Below are 14,917 nucleotides of genomic sequence, written 5' to 3' on the forward strand. Positions count from 1 at the left end.
AAACAATAAAAATAAGACAAGTGTAAAGAACTTTAATTAACTCAATGAATCAACACGGTGATGGACTACGGACTCCTCCAGATAAGGGGCTGGTCTTAGTCTCCTCGTCTTCAGCATCTAGCACTGAATAGGAACTCAATAAATATTTGTTGTTTGACTGATTTCTCTAGTAAAGGGTGTCTTGGGCTACACTGATAGAACGATTCTAAAGGAAAAGTTAATAGCTAACACTCATTGAGCATCTACTTACTGCATGTCGGTCTTTGTTCTAAATGCTGGGCGTATATCACACCATTTAATTTTCACAGCTCCACGAGGAAGGTGCTCACGTTGTCCCCGTTTTATAGATAAGGAAGCTGAAGAACAGAGAGGTTTGTGTAACTCCTTTCAAGTCACACAACTAGGAAGCGTCAACGTTGGATCCACACTCAGTCGGCCTGGCTCTGGATTCTCCACTCTCAACTGCTAAGCCTTACAGCAAAGGGGGAGGTGTCCTGTGGTCAGGCCGCAGTTGGAATATTCTGTTCTCTTCTGAACACACACACTTTAGAAGTGGAATGCAATCTGAGGAAGTTGAACAGGATGTGAGAAGACCAAAAACCATGCAAGTGACTGTGGGAAATAGGGGTAGTTTGACCATGATGACAGTCCAATTCTGTTTTGAGGGGGTTGATGAAGAAGAGGGATCAGACTTGTTCATTGTGTCCCAAGTAGTAAAACTAAAAGCAATAAAAGAGATTATCTAAAGCTATATTTCAGTTTAAGGAAGAACTTTTCCATAACTCAATGGGAAATTCACTGCTTTGAAATAAATGGTCCCATTATTGAAAATCATTAGCTGGTCAAACTGCAGGCTTGGAAGAAAATCTATTTGTTTGTTCTGTTCATTTGTTGCTTTTAGGTTTATAAGTGATATCATGTGATTTTCAACTTTTTCTGTCTGGCTTATTTCACTTAGCATAATTATTTCAAGGTCCATCGATGTCGTTGTAACCGGCAGTATTTCTTCTCTTCTTATGGCTGAAAAAAATCTAAAAAAATTGCATCCAGTCTACGTCAGGATGCTTGGATCACCTTTACATCACCTCCTTGAAATGTATTCTTAAACATTTCAGAAATAAAGATCACACCGGAGGCAGCACACTATTCAAAAAAAAATTTTTTTAATAGAATTTAGACTCATCATTGACAAATTATTCCTGTTTCCCACGCCCACTTGCATGGTTTTTGGTCTTCTCACATCCTGTTCAACTTCCTCAGATTGCATTCCACTTCTAAAGAGTATGTGTGCGTTCAGAACAGAATAGAATATTCCAACTGCGGCCTGACCACAGGACACCTCCCCCTTTGCTGTAAGGCTTAGCAGTTGAGAGTGGAGAATCCAGAGCCAGGCCGACTGAGTGTGGATCCAACGTTGACGCTTCCTAGTTGTGTGACTTGAAAGGAGTTACACAAACCTCTCTGTTCTTCAGCTTCCTTATCTATAAAACGGGGACAACGTGAGCACCTTCCTCGTGGAGCTGTGAAAATTAAATGGTGTGATATACGCCCAGCATTTAGAACAAAGACCGACATGCAGTAAGTAGATGCTCAATGAGTGTTAGCTATTAACTTTTCCTTTAGAATCGTTCTATCAGTGTAGCCCAAGACACCCTTTACTAGAGAAATCAGTCAAACAACAAATATTTATTGAGTTCCTTTTCAGTGCTAGATGCTGAAGACGAGGAGACTAAGACCAGCCCCTTATCTGGAGGAGTCCGTAGTCCATCACTGTGTTGTGTTGTTGAGTTAATTAAAGTTCTTTACACTTGTCTTATTTTTATTGTTTTGAAAAAAAACCATAACATATTTTACAAATTGATTATTTTACCAAAGGTACGCATGCACATCATTTAGAAAGTTAAATGATATTAAAACGTTTATAACAAAACGGAGGGGTTCCTCACATCGCTCCTCGCGCTCCTCCAGCGCTCTTCCCAGAGGCGACCACTTCTGATTCTTTGGGCCATTTCTTCTGGAGTACAGTAAGTCCTCGCCTAATGTCATCGATAGGTTTTTGCAAGTAAGAGAAATGATGTATAACGAAACCAATTTTACCATAGACTAACTGAGATGAACAAGAGTTAAGTTCCTATGGCATCTTATCAACATCATAACAAAACAACGTTGAATGAAAGGACATTATTCAGGGACCCGCTGTGTACATCTCGGCAATTCCGAGTAAATTGCCTAGATGATACTGTTTTAATTGTGACTTTTAGACATTTTCTGTCATTTGTTACGATAGATAAGCATCCAATTCTCTTATACCACATTCCCCTCTGTGCCCCATGCTCCCAAGATAATATCGTTTTTGAGTAAATCAATTTTCTGTGCTTGCATGACTTGTCTATGCAAATACAATTCACAGTTGAGTATTATGGACTATGGTTGTCTCTTTTCTTCTTGTTTTTCCTGAAATTACGTGTTGCGCTTTCCCTCAATTTGCTTAATTTTCTGTGCATCTACTTTCTAAGAGACGCGCCTTTTAACGGACACAAGGTCAACCAACATCAGGCGATCTACCAGTGTCTTTCTTCCTCTTAAACAGAGCTCCCCGCCACCGCCGCCCACTCCTCCAACCCATGCCGTCTGGTTCGAGTGCTCTCCGTGCTGTTGCAGAGCTGTCATCCTGGGACTTCACTGTCAACCTCGGAATTCCCTGTGTTTTTCTCCCGAGTTGGATTCTTCATCTCTTCGCCTTTCGTGGTTTACTCTCTTGTTTTTGTGGAGAACATCCTCTCATAATCAAGGCAAAAAGGATCTTCCCTTTGTCCCTAGTGTTCTGAAATTTCACAATAATGAAATTATTGTGGCATGGACCTATTTTCATCTATTATGCTGTGTCCTCCGTGGCCTTTCAGGAAATGGTAGAAACTTGCAATATCTTTCGCTTCTGAGAAATCTGCTTGAATTATTTAGTTGATGATTTCCTCTTCTTGTTTTTTTGTTCCCTGTCTTTGCAACTCTTGCTTTCTTTTTTTTTTGTTCCCTGTCTTTGCAACTCTTTCTAATTGGATATTGGAAGTCCTGGACGGGTCCTCTAATATCTCCATTTTTTCATTTCTGTTTCCCTCTGCATTTTACTCTCCTTTTTAGAAGAATGCCTCGACTTTATTTTCTTATCCTTCTTTTGAGTTTCTCATTACTACTGTCATGTTTAGCAATTCCTAATAGCTCTTTATTTATAAATTGAAAGTTCTTTTAATGGTTTCCTATTCTTGTTTTAAGGGTATAATATTGTCTCTAAGATTGGCTCTTTGTCTTGAGTGTACTGAATTTGCACAATGCTGTGCTGGGTGTGGGTCTTTTTTCTTGCATTGTGCAGGGATTTTAGTTAGAAAACTCATGTCTTCCAGTTCTGGGAAATATGCTTGAATTACTTTGTTAATGATTTCCTCCCTATGGTTTATTTCATTCCATCTTTGGACACTTTTATTTAGAAACTGCACTTCCTATACTGATTCTCTAATTATTTGATCTTTACTTTTTATCTCCTGTTTTCTATCTCACTTCTTTCTAATTTCTCTGATATTTCTTCAACATTATCTTCTAATTTTTCTATTGGAAAATTCACTTTTGGTGTCATTTCATTAATTTCTAAGCGCTTTTTCTGTTCTATTAATTGCTTTTTCTAGCATTCTATTTTCATTTGATGGTTAAAATGTTTTATTTTATGTCATAAATATATTAATAATATTTTTTTCCCGTGAATGTTTCCTCTCCTTGCATAGAATCTTTTTTTCCCCTCTGAGTTAGCTTTCTCCAGTTTTTTTTTTTCTCTTTTGACTGTTTTGGTCTCTGGCTTTCATTTGAGGCTGTTCTCTGAGATGTGCTATTCCTTAGTTATCTGATTATATTAAATAGAGATTTAAAAACTGACTGGAAACTCTGGCCTTTGAATATGGTTTGTCCAATTTCGGTTTCACTGTAGTGTTAATATTTGTGGGGGGAAACATAAGTCTACGAGAAGAAAAAGAGGAAGTACCTCTGTATATTGAATTAAAATGTATCTCATAAAAAGTTATCTATTGATAACCATTACCTAGTAACTCTTCCTTTACTGAGCTCCAGTTTTACAGTGTTTTCCAAAGGGATAATCACTGGCATTCGAAGTAGGACAATTCATTGTGCAGGACTTTCCTGAACTTTGAGAGCATTTAGAATCCATGGCCCCTGCCCACTAAATGCCATAGGTGCCCCCCACCCCCATGCATGTGACAACCCGAAATGCCTCAGTATCCCCAACCACATTTCAAAACACGTCTGGGGGGAATGCAGATATTTACTAGCCTTGGTTGAAAATCACTATGACCCTTAAAAAGATGGTACCCAGAACTGCTGAACAGGTGGAAGGCGAGGTGGCCCATAAACTTTCAGGTCCCTTCTAACCCTGAGATTGTAAGAAATTACTGGTTTAGCCAAACTATACCTTGGCTGGTCTCAGTCTGGCAATGCCTATGTTAACTAGAAACTCTCTCATAAGCCCATACTTCTGGGCCAGATCTTAATGCCCAAATGTATCCAACTGAACTCAGCAATAATTTACTGAGAATACTTCATGTGCAAAGTATTGGATTTGATGCCACGTGGAATAAAAGAGCATTGGAAGACACATGCGGTCTCTGCCCTTAGAGAGTTTCCAGTACGATGGGAGTGGATAAGATGAACCACCAGAAACTGTAGGAAACAAGACAAAACAGGATGAGAGCCGAACTTCTACCACCAGTGACGCCACTTGTAAATGTTTCTCTGTAACTGTTGCTATGGCTCCTTTACAGTATTCCAGCTTGGAAGGTAGCCCATTAAGTGTAATAGGAACATCCATACCTCACAGTGTCAAAGGGGAAGGCTTATCCTGATTGATTTGGACCCATCGGGACTCAGTCTACGGTCAGGAGTAGATCTATTGTGTTAAAAGTAGGTAATGTCCCCTTAAGTCATTGTGACAATCAAGAATGTCCCCCACACATTTCCAAATACCTCTAGGGAATAACTACCCAAGATTGAGAACTACTCTTTCTTTTTCATTTTTATTTTATTTTATTTTAGGCGAGGCAACCCTTCGTTGACCTCACAGATTGCAAGGACCATGTCAGCTTACAATCCCTTATTTTTTATTTTTTACATCAACAGCACAGCACCTTCCTAGGTGGTCTCCCATCCAAGTACTAACCAGGCCCGGCCCTGCTTAGCTTCTGAGATCAGACGGGATAGGTCTTGTTCAGGGTGGCATGGCCGTAGACTTAGTCTTTCTTTTTCAAAAGGTAGCTGCTACACAATAGAGGAGGAGAATAGAATTGAGGCAATAACGACAATATACAGTACAGTATTATCATCCCCATAGTAGAGGTGAGAAACTGAGGCTCAGAAAGTTTACTTGTCCAAAGTTTTCCCTCTGATCAAAGGCAAGTCACTTAACCTCTCTGATGCTCAATTACTTCTTCTATGAAAGGAAGCTAATAATGCCAGCAATAAGTTTGCAAACTCTGTGCTTTAAACATGCTGAACACACATATGCATGAACAAATGCATGCATTTACACATTAACCTGCCTCCACGCTAGAAGAGAACGATGTCCTTAGAGATGACATCAAATGATCTCTCCTAAAATTGTCTCGAATACTGTGATCTCACATTCATTCACAGTGGAAAAACTGTGAGCTTATGAAAGAGTGAGTGATCATATGTATGTATATGGGTGGGAAGTGGGCAGAGTAAGTTTTCCCTGACGTAATTTCTGTCCTTAGTCCTGGGGAAAGGGTAGTACTGACAGATGAATTAGATGTGATCCTCAAGGGTGGGATATCTGAGCACACTTGATAAGAATTAGACCCAAGCAATCTGGACTCTGCCTCTTAGTCAATGTGCCTCAATTATCTCACCATCTCACCGCTTATCTCACTCCTGCCATTGCTCCAGTGCCTTACTAGCAGCATTCTACTCATGCATAGGAGCCTCTTCCAAAAACACACCCAGTGACTGGAAAACCGTTCCCCCAACCCTCTGAGCAGTCTTCTTCTTTACCACTCCTGCCCCAGGTCCCAAGTTCCAGCCTTCCTAATTGCAAAGGCTCCACCGATTAATCAGAAAGAGTCCCACTTCCAACACACATTCACTTAAAAGGCTCTTAATCTATTGTTCAAAACTCAAATATGCATCTCCTACAGAATAGATGTTTATTGCTTGGTCTTTTATCTTTCCAGTCTTCATCATTCTTTCCATAGGAAAGTCTAAAGAGAGCAGAAATGGTGTCCAACTTCTTTGCAAAGTACCCAACACAATGCCATACTCTATTTATTCATCCAGTCATTTAACCAATGATCCTGAGCACTCTCTCTGTACAAAGCTGAACAAGAGACTCTACCTGCTAGGAAATTATAGATAAGCAGGAAATGGAGAATGCAGAAAATTATAATAAAGATGCCAGCCTCCATGAAACTTCTTTTAATCTCACTCAAGTTGTTTGCAGGATTCATTTCTTTGCATCTGTAGGACTGAGGACCCTGTGCTTAAGAGAGAGAGAATTGGGGAGGCCTTCACAAAGCGGGTAGCACGGAGGTTGCCCTATCCTTCCCAGGTAAACAACAGGAAGAGGGTATTTCAGGAAAAGTGAACAGCCGCACAAAGGCACAGCATGTAGCATTTTCAGAGAATGTCTGATAGTTCAGCATTACTGAAGTTCAAAGTTTGAAGAGAGAGCAGGAAGGTGATCAGTCTGAACAAGCAGGCAGGGGCCAGATCGTAAAACATTTGCATGCTAGACTATGAGGTTGAAATGGGAAGTCACTGAAGCATTTTGAATCAGAGAGTGATATGATCAAATAATGTGTCAGAAAATCCCCCTGGCAGTAGGAGCAGAATAGGTGAAGGGGAATAGAACAGGGAGACTTTAAGACAAGATCTGGCAGGAGACGGTGGACCCTGAACGAGGGCAGTGACAGTGCAAGTGGATAAGAAGGGACAGATCCAGGAGAATTTGATGAGGCAGAACTCACAGGTGAGAATACGGGGAGACTCACAACATCAGTATATAGACTACAGGAGGGTGAGCAGATCTGGAGGAGAGGAGAGTCTGAGTCCATTTTGGGATCTATTGGCTTACAGATGCTTGCGGGATATGCACCTGGAGATATCCAGGAAGGGTGGACGAGGGTCAAGGGCTCTCGGTCCAAGGTTGGGTTAAAATAAACGTATGTGGGAGTCACATCCATAGACATAATGGCTGAAGCCACAGCAGATGATGATGAAATTCCCCAGGGATAATGTGTGGAGGGAGGAGAAAAGAGGACCCAGGGTGGATTTCTGGGAACACATAAAAACTCATCTGGAGACTACGAAGAGATTGAACAAACAATAATTGTGGTGACTGCTTTGGATCCTGACACTGCATCTTCTCTTTCATACAACACAGGCCCTAAACCAATTAGACCAAAATAAGACCTTGTATGTTATTCTATTGGAAGGCTTAAAGGAATATGCACAGTCAAAATGATAGCGAACTGTGCATCCTTCTCTGCCCAAATCAAGATATAATGTGCTTGCCCTGTCTGGCTCCTAAAAAGCATCTTTTGCTCTCAACCTAAGGCGTCTTTGCTTGAGTCTAGTTGCATTGCTCTGTGAGTAAGAGTGGAGTCAGAGACAAAAGACATAGAAGAACCATTTCCCATTTGTGGAGCTGGATATGGGGATGAGCCTTGAGCATCAAGACACTGAACTAAATGACACAAGATACCAAGAGTGACACAGGAGAATCTCCAGGGACAGACAACTCTGAGGAAAGGACAAAAATCTCAGGAATATATGAGAAAACTGATTTTTTTCTCTTTATTATAGTAGTGGTGTGTGTGTGTGTGTGTGTGTGTGTGTCTAATGGAACTTCTCTTTATTATAGTAGTGGGGTGTGTGTGTGTGTGTGTGTGTGTGTGTGTGTGTGTGTGTGTGTGTGTCTAATGGAACACATTTAAAACTATCCGATTCCCACTATGTGGTGAACAATAAGAATTTATTTAAATCTTGATTTCTATGAAGCAGAGACTTTTCCATTTATAGGAAGCTCAACAATAGGCAAAACCGATCTTTGCTGATTGCAAGTCACCATGGTGGTTATATACAGAGGGTGGGGTGGTTATTAACTGGAAAGGAACTGGGCAGAATTATATGTGGTAATGGGAAATGTTCTCATTCTTGATCTGGGTGGTGGTTACAGGTGAAACGTATGTAAGAATTCTTCAGACTATACACCTCAGACTTGTATGTTTTACTGCATGTAACATACTGCACGCAAATTCTATATCTATCCGTAAAAATAGATAATCTGAAACAAAATAAATATAGCATAAATTCTTACACACACACATTACATGGATACACAATAAGTTCTATGTTGTCCAGGAAAGAAATGAAATCAAAAGAGGACTAATCCACTTGAAGTGGAAGGAACCGATGGAGCCGGTGATATCCAAAAGCTGATGTCATGAAAAAGAGAGAGACAGAGCAGGAAGATCAGTAGCTATGATCTGGATAGGCAGTTGGCCTTTAAGACCTCAGGGGTGAAGCAGCCGTGCTGGGGGGCAAATCCATGGTGGCGTGGAAAGCTGAAATGAAAAAGTAGTGAAGACTGTCGGAACGGAGGATGTCTCCAAGAGAAAGAACATTAGAAAGATCAGCCATGTGGTCACTAATGCCCCCCTCCAAAAAAAGATGGCAGAGGTTGGAAATCCAGGTGTCAAAGGCCTCAAAGCATTTGAGGAAGTGGCCAAAGAGATGAAGAGATGACAGCTGGAGATGAGATGACAGTAAACCATTCAAGTGATTCACGAATGTCTTTTGATTACGATAGTAAAGGGGAAAAAAGTAAGTAACCAGTTTAGGGTAAGGTGCTCTTTGAGAAATGGGGTTTTTAAGTGAAAATGAACAGTTAAGGGTATGTGCTATACTCCCTGGAGGGAAGGAAGAATTGTTGGTGCTAGGGCTTCAACAGCCCTCTGTGCTGTGCAACCCTAAAAAAAGAGCTCCGACTCTCCATCAAATCCCCACTCCACCTAGGAGTTCCTTAAGGACAGCCTGTCACAATGCCTGGGGAGCACTGAATGTTTCGCGAGAAGAAAGGAAAAGAAGAAAGGAAACAAAGGAAGGAGGAAAAGAAGATAGCAAGGAAGAATCTAAATTCTAAAGAAAACCTCGGGTTACAATTTTTTAAAGTGCAATAAACTATGCCATAGTGGAATGATCGGGGTTCAAAAATTGTAGTGCTGTAAATCGCAGTTACGATACTGAAAGGTAATTGGAAAATAATATTTTAAGATTTAAAAATATTTGTATTCATTTGATGTGTAGGCAACTGACTAATGAAGCGACCAAGTGTCAAATGATCAGGAGGAGGTCACTTCCTGTCCCCTCCCCCAAAAGATACATACTATAATGAGCCCATCCCCTCCAAAAGCAAGGTCGAAAGGAGGATGGGGGCCAAGTGACGACTGAATTATATTCGGTGCCATGTCACTGTGTGCGGAGCGTCCTCGAGTTTTACTCTATCAGAGTGGGATCCAAACAGCAGCAACAGCAGCAGCATTAAATTTTCCAGGTGAGCCACGTGGAAATTGGAATCTGCACGTGCCCAAAAAAGAAGCAAGTGCTTAACCAATCTGTAAGGATTTCTTCTAAGACTTCAGGTAATCTCTCAAAAATGACCCTCTGGTTCGGAGGCAAGCGAAGCAAGCAGAGGAGACAGCAGCAATCCTCAACGGCTGGCTGGCGAAACTGCCAGACACCAGCACGGTCTTCTCGCACTTTTCCCGGGCTCTTTCTCTTCAGCTTTTCATCTTTCCCTGCCTGTCTCCCTAATGGTCTCATCAGGGCAGAAAGCCACTCTGATAAGTCAAGGAATTAGAGATTAATTGAACCACCTCCCTAGGGAATTGTAAACTATCTGATGAGGAAAAGTCACCCCTAATGGTGAACTATAGGCTCCTAGGCACCCAGACCCCAGCGTTATTTGGGATCCTGGAATCGCACCAGCTAGGCACCTACCTGTTAGAGAATCAGGATCAACTCATCAGTTTCCAAGGGTCTTTTGAGGAACTCAGGCACTGTTGTTGCAGCTTCTTGACAGTCGGGAACTATGCAAAGGTTGATTTCACAGCCTCCTTTTCTACCAGGTACATCCTGTTTTCCAACCCCAGTGAATCAAGATACATTGTGTTTGGAGATTTTTTTTTTTTTTTTTTTTAAATAAGATGTCCTTTGAAGTAAATGCAAATATTCTTTCGCGTAGCCCCTCCAGGGTGAAAAACTTTTGCCATCAGCATCTCCTTGGGGCTGCTTTCCTAAAACCATAATAAAATCAGTTCCTATTCATAATCTTAGAAATTGTGAGAGCATTTATAATGTTTGAAAATACAGGATATGTATGGGGAAGATAAACCTGACCTAACATGTATGTAAGATCTATTCTCTAATAGCAATTATAGCCAAAATAGCACAGGTAAGATTAAGTGATTAAAATCAAGTGGTTAACCTAGATGCAAGTGTGAAGCTTTTCTTCCTGATTAAATTGAAGATGTAGTGGTAAATCTATATAATACAATCCAATAATGAAAATTACTTAATTTCTTTTAAAATCTCCCAAATGTGTGTAAAAGAGAGAATTCCAGAGAAGAACTTGGTTCAAGTGGCAAAAGACAAAGAACAAACAAATTGGAGTAACCTCTGATTACTTTCAGGTAAAGTGACAGACCTAGTAAAAGATTTTTAAAAATCATTCCTTCAACGTGGGAGATGCTGCCAGCAAAATCTTATGCAATAAAATACTTTCACACAACTCAGCCAGAACATTGGTTTCTTCTTTCTTGACTTAAACAAATTAAATAAGCTTGATGACCAATCTAGGAGAACTGTACTGTAGAAGAGCAGAGGCTTAAAAAAATTTTTAATTAATTAAAAAAAAAAGAAAAAAAAAGAGCAGAGCCTTACTACAGCCAGCAGGGAGAGAGCCTTGTGATAGTAGCTCTGAGCAGACTTTCTGTATTCTAAAGAGTTGTGAAATACAGTTAAATGACATAATATCTCTAGTTATATGGTTAAAATGTTGTTTCTTAGAGGGGTATTTGTGGACCTTCCCTTCAAAACTATAGCCCCCTGTGCCCCATCCTAGCCTGGCCCTTAGGAACTGGAAATTCTGAAAGTAGGGCCCAAGAATCTGTACTTTTAATGGTACGCCAGGTGACTCTTATGAACATTAAAATTTGAGAGCTACTAAGACTACATGTATTTCTTTATATTCCTCTCAGTGTAACAGAGTAATGGAATTTGTATATAACTCTTACTATTTCCATCACTTTGTAAAACGCTGGAAATAAAAATAAGTAGAATTAATTCAAATGTCATTGTTGCATGTGGTAATATGGAATTAACCAACTTTTATATTCTTCTGAGCTTTGGCTTCTCATCTGACAAAAGGAAGAACAATATCTACTTCGTTGGGCTGCTAGGGGAGTTAAATCATATAACACATGCAGATTAAGTCATGTCGAACACAAAACGGTAAACAGTTCCACAACCACAAGGGATGTGGAATGATTTTAACACAGCTGTGACAAGCCTTCATGACTTTGCTCAGTGAAAAATCTGTTCTTAGTTATAACTCCAAACATGGCATCGTTACCACTAATCAACAGCCAAAATCATCAGTGAAAAGTGAGACAAGAATGCTCAGAATTGCTGCAATCACTTCACATTCTAGAAGTTTGAGTAGTAATGAGACAAAATAAAAAATAAAAAACAAGTATATGTATCATAGAAGAAGCCACAAAGATATTATTTGAATGATATGATTACTAGTAAATATCATATCAAGTAACAACATCTATTAGTATAAACAGGACAGTTTGGTAAAACAACCAGTCAATAGTATGCAAAAAGAGCTTCCTCCATATATGATGCAAATTTTAATAACAGCAAATTTTACTTATAAGGGAAAAATATTCTATTCCCAAAGCACAACAAAAATACAAAATACATAGGAATTAATGTAAAAGGAAAGATATAGGACCTGCATTTAAAAACATTTTTTTTTGTTATGTGAAATGGAATAGAAAGTCTAGAAACTAACAAGTATACATAAGTGTCATCATATATGGTAATTCATCATAAAGGTGATGTTTCAGATAAATAGAAAGATTAGAGATTATTCAATAAATAGTATTGGGATTTTAAAAAGCAATAAAATTGGTACCTCACTTTATTTACTAAAACTAATTTCATATAGATTTATAATTAAAAATTTTTAAGTAAAACAAACAAATGAGAAAGAAAACAAAATCATAGATGAAAACATGGTGATATTTACATAATCCTGGAATGAGAAAAAACTTTATGTGCATTACACCATGGTAGAAGCTACAAAGAAAAAAACAAAGAAACAAATAAATTTGATTTAGAGAATTTTGTAGCTAAAAAGCCAGACATAAAATTTTTAAAAATAGGAGAAAGTATTTGCAACATATATAATAAAGAGTCAATATCCTTACTATATAGAGAATACCTTAAGTATGTATAATAACTCACACTTATTTAGCAATTGGTACGTGCCAGATGGACCCAGGCAGTCTGACTCTAAGCTAATAACCACTCCACCATGTTGCCAGTGAGTTAGTGAAGTTTATGTATCCAACACGAAGAAATAAGAAAAATATGAATGAAACAAAGGACGAAAGACCTAAAGAAGCAAATCATAAAAAGAGTACATATATCTGACCATGAAACCCATGTAAATATATTCAGATGCATAATCAAAGACATGCCATATTATTAAACACTGAGATGCCATTTTATACTTATCAAATTGAAAAAGGTTAAATAGGTAAGGGCCTGCTATTGACCACAGACTTGAGAAATAGAGATTTCCATACACTGCTGGTAGAAGAACAAACTGGTACCAATTCTATGAAGGGCAACATGGCAGTGTTTATCAAAAGCCTTAAAATGTACATGCCCTTTGCCCCTACGATCTCACTTCTAGGATTTTATTGTAAAGAAAATGTAAAACAAATGCAAAGATGTCTGTGAAAATAATTCGACTATGTTTATATAAATGAACTAAAAAATCTAGTAATTAAAAATGTTGTAAAATATATTTTCACATGAATAATATGGGACAATGACTATATTGCCAAATTTAAAAATGTTATAACTCGGAAAGCACAGTATAATTGCTCTTTTGTAATATCAGTTAAAATGAAGATATACATGTGTATATATATATTCTAAAATATTAATAGTGTTGACTTCTGGGTAGTAGAATTATGAATAGTTTTTCCCTTGTGCTTTTGGGTGTTTTCCAAATTTTCTCTACTGTATATATTCTTACATAGGGAAGATGACACTCATTCTTAAGAAAAAGAGAAAATAAAGCAGGATATAACTTTTCCAGCCTAGGGAATGGACAAAACAGTGTGGGATCATCAGAGGAAAAGAGAACAGAACAGAACATGGCTATATATTAAGACAAGAGAAGCTATTTCTTAGTAATAAGTAATAAGCTTACCACTTACCACTCACTCCTTTGATGGGAGGCTAGCCTCCTTAGCCATGTGGTTGGTGAAAACTCTACAAAGAACTCTGACAGAGTACAAAAACAGAGGATGAGAATAAGGTTCTTTATTCAAGAACTTGGCCGCTGCCATCCTGACTAGCAAGAATGTAGATAAGAGATCTAAACCAGAATGGGAAGAAGGCCATTCTCACCACCGTCTTTGGATGAAAATTTGATTCACCAATTCCTCAGGCGGAAGGATCAGAAAGTTGGTATCAGTGCCCTACTGCAAGTCATTGATAGTGTGTTGTACAGATATGGAGTTACCCGCACAGTCAACGATATCAAGCTCTAATTCCATGGAATATGCTCTAACAATCTCAAGTGACCTTTTGTTTATCTTTAGAAGTTAGAGATAGAGGTTCCTTCATGTGTCTGGATGAGCCCTGCCAGACTTCACACCCAAATTCTTGTGCATGGATTGGCAAACCTTCACAGAAAGCTCTTGTAACAATGGATTATCCTATTTTTCTAGGGTTTCACAAGAAAAGGCTTCTGGCACAATGCCGGCACTCGTAAATTTTGTTGTATTTATATCATAGGCACTGGAAACAGGTTGTTACTGGTGGCTGAGCCGGAGGCTGGAGGTTGGAAGCAGGAAAGAAAAATGTAGTCTTTCAGCAATGACAAAACAACACCTTCACTTTCTATTTCTACAACCAGCTACATTAAAACAAACGCTCAGTTGCAAATTTCAACACCAAAGAATAATTTTAGTGTCATATGGAGAGATAAATCAGAAAGGGGCTTTGAAATCCTTCAAGGATGTAAAGGGGAAAAAAAATGTATTACAGAGGAGGATATTTGGAGGAAGAAGCCAGGATAGAAGTGATACAAGAAGCCTGTGCAAGATTATTAGGTTACGACTAGTGGTCTGGTCTCTTCCCATATCCATAAAAAGGTTAGAAGAGGAAACGATTAATTAAGTAAAGCAGAGCCTTCTGACTCACAGGAGGGTTTGACACTTGCATGCTTTTCTGAGGGTGCTCATGGAGCCCCCTGCCTCCTGCAGAGAGGTTTAAGAACAAGGGGATGCAAACCTGAGCCTGCAGTGGCTGAGGAGAAACTGCTCTGGTGATGACGATATGTTATACAGGGACTTTTAGTCCTGTGTTTCTATAAACAGTGGAGAGATACTTATGTTTATGTCCTAAGCTGTTACTTCTCTGTGTTGACTTGCACCCTCACTCACCTCTCCACACTCTCATGACACATTTTTCTTCATTTTACTATTAAAGTGGGGGAAAGAGAAGTTATTTGGGTAAGTTAACCCTAGCTGCTGCT

This window comes from Pteropus alecto, unplaced genomic scaffold (genome assembly GCF_000325575.1).
Source record: "Pteropus alecto unplaced genomic scaffold, ASM32557v1 scaffold21, whole genome shotgun sequence".
NCBI lineage: Eukaryota > Metazoa > Chordata > Mammalia > Chiroptera > Pteropodidae > Pteropus > Pteropus alecto.